We start from the raw sequence: 13,118 nt of genomic DNA on the forward strand, positions 1-13,118 counted from the left end.
TATTAAATTAACAATTTACCTTCACCAATACTAAAAAAAAAGATGGGGTTAAGAAAAGAGAAATATAAAAATAAAGAGATATTTTGGTAGTGATTCTAGGAAGCACTTTGAACATTTCTAATACTTTAAAAATTTTTGTCTTTTAAGTATTGAAAAAAATAGAAACACTTCTTAGAATCACTATGAAATACACTTACAAATAATTAAAATAAAGTATTTTAGAGGATTTAGAAAAAAAATATTTATTTTAACTTATTAGTATCAACTACTTTTAACTTTAAACTACATATAAATTTACAAGTGGATTAGAACGGAGGGAAGAATTTGTATTGTTTAATTATTTATGCTATAACTTGAATATTATTTACTTATTTATTTATTTAGTGTTAGTTTGATAATGCTTAGAACTTAAATTTTCAAATTTACAAGCCTAGAGACATATGATAAATATATTAATTAATTAATTTCTTTAATTGTATCAACAATAATAAACATATGAAAATAGTGAAATAAGTTTTTCTATCCTCTCCATTTATATATAACTTTTAAGAACTCATATTAAAACTACAAAATGATTATTTATATCCATTTGATATAAATCTTCTTCAACCTTTCCATTATTTACACCTAAGTTTAAAAAAAAATGATTTTTATAAGAAAAAGACAAGACTATTTTCGTCAAAATGGATAGCTAAAAAAATATGAAGGATTAAATTTATAAATTGGGGATTATTTCATTCTTTAATCAAATGATCTTGTTTCAATTATTTTATTTCTATTGTAAACGGCTCCATTTGTAATATTTGTATTAAAAAATAATTTCATATATTCTAAAAAAATGTGAAATGATTGACTATTAGGTCATTTAAAATTTATGTGTCTATACATCAAAGTATTTAATGTAATATTACTTAATTTATTTTGATTTAAGTTTTACCATTACTTTTGAATGTTCAAAAATATACAACACTACTCAATTAAGACAAGGATTTATGATAGTATTATTTTATGTGAAATTATATATATATATATATATATATATATATATATATATATATATATATATATATTATTTTTATATTAGTTAATATAAAATATAAAATTATTCCTCAATAAGGATAAATACTTCATTAACTTATTATGGACCTGTATTTTTCTCGTATTGAGTAGAAACTCGTTTTATTGTGAAAATTTGACTTTTTGAAATAGTCCGGTTATCATTTTTTTTAAAAGGGAAAATAAAATAATTAAAAAAAAACTTAAAGTGGCTTTTTTATTTGATTATGGACTTTTTATTTGATTATTGAGATACATTTAATTCACTTGATAAAATACCCCAAAGGTAGGGAATTTGTTTTTTTTTTCTCATTTTCATTTCCTTCTTTAATATGCTACTCTGATCATCATTGTTTGATTATTGAGACTGAGATCATTGCATGGCTCAACAAGAAGGATCAGTTGTCTGCTCCATTTGTTAAAAGAGGGAACTCTGGAATCTGGTAGTGGAAATAGATGTTGAGGAAATTTAAATAATTTGTACGTAAGTTGTCCTAGTCTTTAGTGTGTTTGTTTACTTAGTCATAGGAGTTTGTTTTTAACATGGGATAGTGCCTATTTTCATGTTGCTTTCACTTATGTATTAGCCTATTTACAGGCTATTTGTTTATCAATAAAATGTGCAGAAAGCATATCCTCTGCTTACCATTGCTAAAGTGAAAAACGTTGTGTTTGTTGTTTGTTTATATCAGTGGTATCAGAGTAAGGTTCCAGGGAGAGTAAAAGTGAAATTAATGGCTTCTGAAAGTTTTGTACAACCCATCGTTCCATGCTTTGATGGTCACTATGACCATTGGAGCATGCTCATGGAGAACTTCTTGAGGTCCAAAGAATATTGGACGGTTGTTGTTTCTGGAGTAGCAGAACCAATAGAAGGTGTTCTGCTAACAGATGTGCAAAAGACAGAGCTTGAAGGGCTGAAGTTAAATGACCTTAAAGCAAAGAATTATCTTTTCCAAGCTATTGATCGTTCAATCTTGCAAACCATTCTTTGCAAGGACACCGCCAAACATATTTGGGATTCCATGAAGAAGAAGTACCAAGGTACAGCAAGAACTAAGAGGCAACAACTTCAAGCGCTTCGTTCGGAGTTTGAAATGCTTCGAATGAAGTCAGGAGAATCAGTTACAGACTATTTTTCAAGAACGATGGCAATCGTTGACAAGATGTGGATCCATGGCAACAAGACAGAGGATGTTCTCATTGTTGAGAAGATTCTTTGATCCTTAACACCAAACTTTAATTTTGTTGTCTGTTCTATAGAAGAAGCTAATGATGTTGGTTTATTGTCAATTGATGAATTACAAAGTTCTTTGTTGGTTTATGAGAAAAAAATTAACCAACAGGAAAAAGAAGAACAAGCATTGAAGGCCTTATCAAAAAATCATTCTACACCTAGTAGAGCTGATAGAGGACGAGGAAGAGGCAGAGGTCGAGGTAGAGAAAGCAGAAATAACAATGATCGTGGTAACCAACAACAAAATCATCATCATCAAGAAATTCAATTTCAAGGAAGAGGCAGAGGATGTGGAGGCCACCACTTAACAACTTATAGATCAAAGTCAACAGACAAGTCCAATGTTGAATGTTACAGATGTCATCGGTATGGCCATTATAAATCAGAATGTTAAACTGATTTGAATAAACAAAGTGGAGATCAAACTAACTTTGCAGAAAATGAAGAAGAGGTGTCTCTTTTAATGGTATGTCACGCGAATGAAGAAACTTAACAAAACATGTGGTATTTAGATACTGGCTGCAGCAACAACATGTGTGGAGAAAAGAAGGCATTCTTTGACTTGGATGAGTCATTTCGCAGCTCTGTTAAGTTTGGTGACAACTCCACAATTTCTGTTATGGGAAAAGGAAAGGTAACAATCCAAACCAAAAGAAATTCCACTCACACTATTGCCAATGTTTTTTTTTTATGCCAGATTTAAAGACCAATTTGCTTAGTGTGGGTCAATTACAAAGAAAAAGGATACGAGATTTTTATCAAAGATGGAGTATGTCAAATTCAAGATGCAAAGTTGGGCTTAATTGCTCAAGTTAACATGATGGCAAATCGTATGTTCCCACTTTATCTCCACAACACCGCTCATTTGTGCTTCTTAGCAAAATTAAAAGATGAGGCATGGCTATGGCATTTTCGCTATGGGCATCTGAATTTTGGCGGATTGAAAAAACTATAACAAAAGAACATGGTGACAAGGCTTCCTCAAATTACAGATTCTTCTCAATTTTGTGAAGAATGTGTTGTTAGCAAACAACATTGTAATCCATTCACACAAGGAAAATCTTGGAGAGCGAAAAAGGTGTTGGAGCTTGTTCATTCTGACATTTGTGGGCCAATAATACCAAATTCTAATGGAGGTAAAAGATATATAATTACCTTCATTGATGATTATAGTCATAAGATATGGGTTTATTTTTTGCAAGAAAAATCTGAAGCCTTTGTAGGTTTTAAAAGCTATAAAGCCCTTGTTGAGAAAGAAGTTGGCAACCCAATAAAAGTTATTCGCACGGATCGCGGTGGAGAATATAACTCATATGAATTTGCAAATTTTTGTGAGAACTATGGAATCAGGAGACAACTTACAACAGCTTATACACCCCAACAGAATGGTGTATGCGAGAGGAAGAACCGCATTATTATGAATATGGTGTGAAGCCTTTTGACAACAAGTGGTATTCCAAAAAGTTTCTGGCCTGAAGCAGTTAATTGGAGCATTCATATATTGAATAGAAGTACCACACTTGCTGTTCAAAATATGACACCAGAAGAAGCATGGAGTAGACAGAAACCTATTGTAGATCATTTCTGGATTTTTGGGTGCATTGCCTATGCCCATATTCCAGATTAGAAGAAAAGGAAGCTAGATAACAAGGGAGAAAAATGCATTTTTCTTGGTGTTAGTGATAAGTCAAAAGCTTATAAACTATACAATCCTAGCACCATGAAAATTGTCATCAGTCGTGATGTGGTATTTGATGAAAAAGGCACCTGGTCATGGAAACAAAATGGTGTTAAAGAAAATATTCCAATAGATTTTGATGATGATGAGAAAGGGCAGTAACCTATGGAGAATGAGCAAGAAGAGAAGTCACTCAAAATGTTCTGAGAAAACAAAGGCTATGTTTAGTTAAGAAAAACACCCATAGGGGGAAAGGGGTGGGGGGTGAATTGGGTTTTTCAAATCTTTTCAATCACAACAAAATTAAACAAAATATAAGCAAAGTAAAGAGATAGATTTTAGAGAATTCAAACTCGAGTTTATAGTGGTTCGGCACTTCCTTGCCTATGTCCACTCTCCTCAACCTCCTAACCGAGTGAGGGTTCCACTAACTTGAAGCTTCAACCAAGCTTCCAATCTTCTTACACTTGGATTCTGGCTCCAATGGGCTCTTACACAACCTCTTCAAGATTCAACCCTCTTGAAGGCTTTAACACTCAGATTGTTACAAAAAAATCACTCAACCTAGCTTAAAGATGGATTATATACAAGATAAAGCTAGGATGACAACAAGAGTGCACTAAAGGATATGCAAATGATGATTTAATGTACTATGAAAGAAATGTGAGCTTTTTGATCAAGAACAGGTAGGCTTTGAATGCAAGTGTTCTCTTATCAATAAATGAAGTGGAGCTCTCAATTTATAGGTTTCTAAGCTCAGGAGTCAAAAACAGCAAAAGGCAACCTTGTCCAGTCGAGCTAGGGGTCGACCGGTTCACTAGCCATTGGAGCATTTAATGCATGACAGGTTATCGTTGCCTCAACCAAACCTCGACCGGTCCTCGACCGGACTTCAACCGGTAAAGAAATCACCTCGACTGGGAAGAGAAGGCTACTAGGAGAGAGAGAAGGTTTTTGACCTTCCTCGACCGGACGACCACAACCGGTCGACCGGTTCCTCAACCTGTTGACCGGTTGGCTATAGCCTCGACCGGTTAAGCTTTTTTGGCCTCGAAAAACCTATTTTTTGATTCCTTTCTTTTCTAACACTTAGGCAAGGTCTTTAGGTAAATTATTAAGCCAATTTTGAAACATTTTGCCTAAAGTAAATTAGTTAAAAACTCATGTTTTAATAAAATCAACATTTTAAAGAATAAACCGAGTTTTCTAAGATGCATGAATCGTATGAAAATCCTAAGTGCACTCATGCATTCATCTTACATTAGTTTCCTATGATCACAAGTCTTCCAAGCATCTCGCTCTTGTATCCATTTGGTCATTTAATGAATTTTCGAGTTTATACCTGAGATTCTTAAACATTAAACCAATTAGTTACTTAACCATGGTTTGTTATCATCAAAACCCGATTAGGAGAACCCTTGGGCTAACAATCTCCCCCTTTTTTATGATGACAAACCTTGGTTATCTAGAAGAGAAAGAAATCTCCCCCTCAAACCAATCATGGATCAATCAAACGATTTCTAATAGGAAGTAATGTAAAACATGAAAAATGAACAATGGATCATAAAAATATCATATCATATATATATGGAAACCTCACATGTACAATAAGATAGATATGACAATGATAACAATGACATGCATGAGGGTTTCCTAGATCCTATAAATAATTTCTCCCCGTTTCGCAACATAAAAAAGAAATTAATGGGGATATCTAAAAAGTCTCAAGGCTGAGGGGATGGAGGGAGGAAACACAGAGCGAAGATATGCCATCATCTCCTCATGCTGACTCTCCTGACGGCTCTCAATACAATCAATGCACTGCTGGAGATGGTCGAAGGTAGCCTGCTGCTGATCCATACACTCCTCTATGCGCTCAAATCGTTGTTGGAAGTGATCAAACAGAGAAGTGACTCCAGTCTGATACTGATCGAGATGCTCCTCCATAGAGTAGAAGCGGGAGTCATGGACTAGGGCAAGATCCTCTATACAAGTCCCAAGAGAGCTGATTTGCGTGGAAAGATCCATCCAAGGCGCATGATCAGGAACATGAGGTGTCTGAGATGGTAACTTGGTAAATGATGGCTGAGATGAAGGGCCTGCTGTGAAAGACGACTCAGTCATCATAGGCTCTAAGAAGGTAGCCTCAACATGAATGCCCTCTGATTGATGTGAATGCAGAATGTCAAGCTCGGGCCCTCTCTGCTAAAGTCCCTCTGAGGGTCCAAACCATCCTCCATCTCTCTGATCTCGGCCTCCTCCTCTACTCTAGGGTGTATCTGATCATGTCTCCGGGCCTGTCGCTCGGCTTTCCTAACCCAGGAGCCATCGGGTGCCTTTTAGAACTTCATGTGCCCCAAAGACTGCTCATCATATGTGTCATAGCTGGTGGGGGCCTCGAAATCCGTCTCTCTGCTCAAGTCGACCCCGGCATACTTGAAAACACGGGTAAGGAAGCGGCTGTAGGGGAGTACTCGTGTCGAGCTCTCAACACAAGAGATCATATGCATCATCATCATGTATCCAACATGAATCCATCTCCCGGTGAGGATCGAGTCCACAATAAAAGCCTCGAGATAGGAGACCTCGTCTCGATGTCCTCCACGTGGCAAGAGAATAGAACAGATCATGTGGTGAAGGACTTGACTAGTCACGGTTAAGCTATAAGCCGATGGTTTGCCCATCCCCTGGGGATCGGCGAGTCCGCACAACCTCTTAACAACCTCTCTAGGCTCGAATCCCGGCACAGTGGGCCATGCCTTAGCCTCATAAACACGGAGTCTAACCGAAGGGATGTCAAGAATGCGGCAGATACTCTCGGGACTCAATCGAATCTCAACTCCTCTCACAGTAGATAATATGGGTTCTCCAAGCCCGTAGGTCGTCCGGGAATAAAAAGCCCGCACCAGAGTCGAGAAGATCGGCTAAGAGATTGTCACTACAGGCAGCCATCCCATCTGTCTGAATAACCCCTCAAACCCGAACTGCTAAAGTTGGGAGAAATTGACACTTCTCCCTCGGACTACTTTCCTCTGGGTAAATTTTTGTTTGTAGCGCTAATAGTTTTCATTCGAACTAAAGAGTGTCGTGTCAAACCTCGCCTTTCGGTGAGCCTCCGCCTGCTCGGGCTGAGATGGCTCAGCAAGGTGCTTGCCCTGAGCCCTGGAAGTGCTCGTCTCTCGCCTTGGTGCCATCCAATGGAATAGAAATGAGAAGGAGAAGGCCAAAACGAGAATGAAAGTAAAAAGGAAAGAGCAACCACCAACCCGAAGCCCTAGACGCACGAAGATGGAGCTGAACAGACCCTGAGACGTACGGTGAAGAGAGGAGACGCTCCTAAAAGCTGAAACCTTGGGTTTCAAACCAAAACCCTAGCTCAAATCCGTCCCAAAAACGAGTCCAAGCCTTCAATTAGACCAAAAACCGACCCAAAATAGCCTTTGGAAGCAGGTATGTGAAGGGACGACAAGCTTTAAAGGAGGAAATGTGAGAAATGAAGCGCGCGGGGGGCGTTTTAAATTCTCAGCCCCGACAAACCGGTTGACCGGTTCCTCAACCGGTCGACCGCGTGGTCAATGGTCAACGGTCAACGGTCTTGGTCAATGGTCAATTTTTCAAAATTTTGTTACATTTTCTTGTCTCGTGATCCTCTCCCTGCCCTTTTTAGATGAAATCCCCAATTTTTTTATGTCCAATGCCACAGGAATTTTGATTTTTGGTCAAAATTTGACCTCTTTCCTATGATTATTTCTATATGATGCATATGATATGAATTTCACGCAATCATAAGGTATATTCAAGAGTAATATCAACAAGAATTCATCAAGCAATCATTTGATCATAAAGAAATCACCCCTAGTTGTCTTCTAATATCAACAAATTGCTCTTCACTTAGGGGTTTTATAAAAATATCGGCAAGTTGATCTTTTGTGCTTACAAATTCAAGTGTAATGTCACCCTTTTGTGCATGGTCTCTAAGAAAATGATGTCTTATCTCTATATGCTTAGTCCTAGAGTGTTGTACTAGATTTTTTGAAATGTTTATGGCACTAGTGTTATCACATTTTATAGGAACATGCTCAAAAATCAAATTGAAATCACTAAGTGTTTGTTTCATCCAAAGGATTTGTGCACAACATAAACCGGCTACTAGGTATTCGGCTTCTGCCGTAGACAAAGCTACCGAATTTTGCTTCTTACTATGCCATGAAACAAGTGAGTGTCCTAGGAAATGACAAGTGCTACTAGTGTTTTTCCTCTCAACTTTACAACTGGCAAAGTCGGCATCCGAGTATCCAATTAATTCAAAGTTATCACCCTTAGGATACCATAGGCCTATGTCCATAGTTCCTTTTAAATATCTAAGAATTTGTTTTACAACACTTAAATGAGATTCCTTAGGACAAGATTGAAATCTAGCACACAAGCATACACTATACATGATGTCGGGTCTACTAGCGGCCAAGTATAGCAAAGAACCTATCATGCCTCTATACATAGTTGAGTTGACGGGCTTATCTTTCTCATCCATGTCAAGCTTGATGGATGAACTCATTGGAGTCTTCATTGTTTTGGCTTCCTCCACATTGAACCTTTTGAGGAGATCCCTTATATACTTTGCTTGATTGATGAAGGTTTCTTTCTTTAGTTGCTTGATTTGAAGTCCAAGGAAGAAGTTGAGTTCTCCCATCATGCTCATTTCGAACTCACTATGCATGCATTTAGAGAATTCTTCACAAAAAGAGACATTAGTAGCTCCAAAAATGATATCATCAACGTATATTTGTACTAAGAGCATGTCATTATCTTTGGTTTTTATGAAAAGAGTTGTGTCAATTTTTCCCATTTTAAAACCCTTTTTCAAAAGAAATTTACTCAATCTTTCATACCATGCTCTAGGTGCTTGTTTTAAACCATAAAGTGTCTTTTTAAGTCTAAAAACATGATTAGGAAAGTTAAAACTTTGAAAACCGGGTGGTTTTTCAGCATATACCTCTTCATTTATAAAGCCATTTAAGAAAGCACTTTTCACATCCATTTGATATAAAACAAAGTCTTTAAAACATGCAAAGGCAAGTAGCATCCTAATGGCTTCCAATCTAGCCACGGAAGTAAAGGTTTCTTCATAATCTATCCCTTATTCCTTATAATTATGCCATTTTCATCCATTTTGTTTCTAAAGAACCATCTAGTTCCAATAACACTTTGATTTTGAGGTCTTGACACTAATTCCCATACTTCACTTCTTTCAAATTGGTTTAACTCTTCTTGCATGGCAATTATCCAATTTTCATCAACTAGAGCATCTTTTATATTTTTAGGTTCAATTTGAGAGATAAAAGCAAGATTATTGTAAATATTTCTAAGGAGTGATCTAGTTCTTACCCCACTGGATGGATTACTTATAATTTGATCTTGTGGGTGGTTGATGACAAACTTCCAATCTTTAGGGAGGTCTTGGCTTGATTCACCTTGCACTTGTTGAGAAGGAGGTAGTGCCAAAGATGATTCCTCTTTCTTGGGATCCTCTACAACTTCTTGTTGTTGCCTTCTATCTTCAATTTGTAATTTTCCCATGGAGGTCTCCAAGCCTAAATCATCATCAAAGCTCTCTCTTTCTTGGAGAGAATTGTTAGATTCATAAAAAATAACATGGATGGACTCTTCAACAACCATGGTTCTTTTGTTAAAAACTCTAAAGGCTTTACTTGAAGTTGAGTAACCAAGAAAAATTCCAACATCCGATTTTGCATCAAATTTGCCAAGATTGTCTTTGGTGTTTTATATAAAGCATTTGCACCTAAAGACTTTGAAATAACTAATTTTGGGTTTCTTGTTTTTTCAAAGTTCATAGGGAGTTTTCTTAAGAATAGGCCTTAATAAAATTCTATTTAAAACATAACAAGAAGTGTTAACCGCTTCGGCCCAAAAGTATTTTGGTAAATTGTTTTCATTTAGCATGGTTTTAGCCATTTCTTGAAGAGTTCTATTTTTCCTTTCAACTACCCCATTTTGTTGAAGAGTTCTAGGAGCCGAAAAGTTGTGGTTAGTACCATGCTCATTGTAATAGTCTTCAAAATCAATATTTTCAAATTCTCTCCCATGATCACTTCTTATACAAGTAATTGTAAAACCTTTTTCATTTTGAACCTTGTTGCAAAACTTTGAAAACTCATAAAAGACATCATTCTTTTGACTTAAAAATAAGATCCAAGTGTATCTAGAGAAGTCATCCACAATAACAAAAGCATAAGATTTTTCTCCAAGGCTTGGTGTCCTAGAGGGACTAAATAAATCCATATCCAACAACTCAAGAGGCCTAGTGGTTGAAATGAAAATTTTGTTTTAAAAGAGTTTTTGATTTGCTTTCCCATTTGACAAGCTTCACAAACTTTATCTTTTTGAAAATTTATTTTGGGAAGACCTCTAATAAGTTCATTTTTGTTGAGTTGGGAAATAAGGTCCATGTTAGCATGTCCCAACCTCCTATGCCACAACCAACTTTGATCATGCATGCTTGAAAAGCATCTATCATGACCATCATATTTTGAAATATTTATTACATAAAGATTATCACATCTATGGCCCATGAAGATGGTTTTATCATTTTAAATATCTTTGATGATGCAATGAGATGCTTTTAAAAATCACTTTAAAACCTTTGTCACAAAGTTGACTTATGCTCAAAAGATTATGTTTTAAACCATCAACTAATAAAACACTTTCAATAAGAGAGGATGTGCCATTACCAATGTTGCCTTGACCAATGATCCTTCCTTTTGAATTGTCTCCAAAGGTAATGTATCCTCCATTTCTTTTTGTAAGGAAAGCGAACTTGGATTCATCCCCGGTCATGTGCCTTGAGCATCCACTATCCAAGAACCACTTATCCTTCTTTGATCCCTACAAAATAAAATTCAAGTTGATTTAGGTACCCATATCTTTTTGGGTCCTTGAGGATTAGTGACCTTGGATTTCTCAACCCAAACCTTTTTAGCTTTAGCATTAGAATTCTTTTGAGTGCCATTTCTTAATGGACATGTACTACTAATGTGCCCTCCTCTTCCACAAAAGTTGCAAGTGGTGGAAGGACTTGCACTTGTGGATTCTTTTACAAAGTATTTTTGATTTTTTGATGATTTGAATCCTAGCCTTTGTTTGTCAAAGACACATTTTTGGCTAGCTAAGATCATTTCAAAAGATTTTTGTCCACAAGAAAAAATTGAAAGAGAAGAGGTTAACCATTCATTTTTCTTTTTCAAAGTCTCATTTTCACTCCTCAAAATCTCATTTTCCTTTTCAAGACGAGTTTTAGATAATTCATCAATTGAAAACTTTTCTTTCACTTCTTCAAGTTCCTTTTCAAGATCTTGAATTTTCTTTTTAAGAGAATTATTTTTCAAACTAAGTTTTTCAAAATCCTCATATAATTCTTCAAAAACATCATGCATATCTTCATCACTAAAGTTAGAGTTTACCTCATCAAGATCATCTATTGCCATGAAGCACATGTTTGCCACTTCTTTCTCATTTTCTTCTTCGGAGGATTCTTCACTTTCACTCCAAGTAGCCATCATTGCCTTCTTCATTCTTCTCTTTGCTTCACTCTTGTAGAGAGGACAATCATATTTGATGTGTCTCGATGTTTTGCACTTGAAGCATGTCAATTCTCTCTTCTCTTCCCATTTCACCTTGTCACCATGGGATGAAGATTCCTTTTTAGAAGGATCCCTTCTAGAGGTGAATTTCCTTCCTCTAAACCTTTCAACTCTCATGTATTTATTGAGCTTTCTTGTGATGAGGGCTAGATCATCATCTTCATTACTTGGCTTTTCTTCTTCAACATCTTCTTCTTCCTTGGTTGTAGCTTTAAGGGCTATGCTCTTTTTTTTTTGTCTTCACCCTCTTGTAGCTTCTTTGTCAAATTAATCTCATATGTCATTAATGACCCTATGAGCTCTTCCATAGGTAGCTTAGTCAAGTCTTTTGCTTCTTGAATTGCGGTGACCTTGGTGTGCCACTTTGATGGGAAAGACCTCAATATCTTCATCACCTTCTCGGATTCCTTGTAGGTTTTTCCCAAAGCTTCAAGACCATTGACAATGTCGGTGAACCTAGTAATCATCTCAACAATAGTATCAGTTTATTTCATTGAAAACAATTCATAATTATGAACAAGTAAAATGATTTTTGACTCTTTCACTTGATTATTTCCTTCATGAGTTATTTCAAGCAACCTCCAAATTTCTTTAGCCGATTTGCATTGACATATTCTATTATATTTATTTCTATCCATAGCACATTGCAAAGTAAAAACGACTTTAGCATTTAATTGAAAGTTTCTTCTATCAAGCTCATTCCATTCTTGCTTGGGTTTTGGAACCAAAACTCCATTTACTAGTTTAGTGGGAAAAGTTGGGCCATCTTCAATGACATCCCATACATCTAAATCAATAGATTGCAAATACCAAGTCATTCTAGTTTTCCAATAGAGATAGTCGGTTCTCGTAAAGAATGGAGCTCTATGTTTTGAAAAAATTTCAGCTTGGGATGAGCTTGATGGAATAGCCATTTCCTCTTAGACGATTAATTCTTGAAAGAAGAGGTCTAGCTCTAATACCAATTGAGAAAACAAAGGCTATGCTTAGTTAAGAAAAACACCCAAAAGAGGGGAGGAGGGGAGGTGAATTGGGTTTTTAAAATATTTTCAATCATAACAAAATTAAACAAAATATAAGCAAAGTAAAGAGATAGAGTTTAGAGAATTCAAACTCGAGTTTATAGTGGTTCGACACTTCCTTGCCTACGTCCACTCTCCTCAACCTCCTAACCGAGTGAGGGTTCCACTAACTTGAAGCTTCAACCAAGCTTCCAATCTTCTTACACTTGGATTTCGGCTCCAATGGGCTCTTACACAACCTCTTCAAGATTCAACCCTCTTGAAGGCTTTAACATTCAGATTGTTACAAAATATAATCACTCAACCTAGCTTAAAGATGGATCAAATACAAGACAAAGCTAGGATGACAACAAGAGTGCACTAAAGGATATGCAAGTGGTGATTTAATGCACTATGAAAGAAATGAGAGCTTTTTGATCAAGAACAGGTAGGCTTTGAATGCAAGTGTTCTCTTATCAATAAATGAA

The sequence above is a fragment of the Vitis riparia genome, chromosome 5 (assembly GCF_004353265.1).
Source record: "Vitis riparia cultivar Riparia Gloire de Montpellier isolate 1030 chromosome 5, EGFV_Vit.rip_1.0, whole genome shotgun sequence".
In the NCBI taxonomy this organism is placed as follows: Eukaryota; Viridiplantae; Streptophyta; class Magnoliopsida; order Vitales; family Vitaceae; genus Vitis; species Vitis riparia.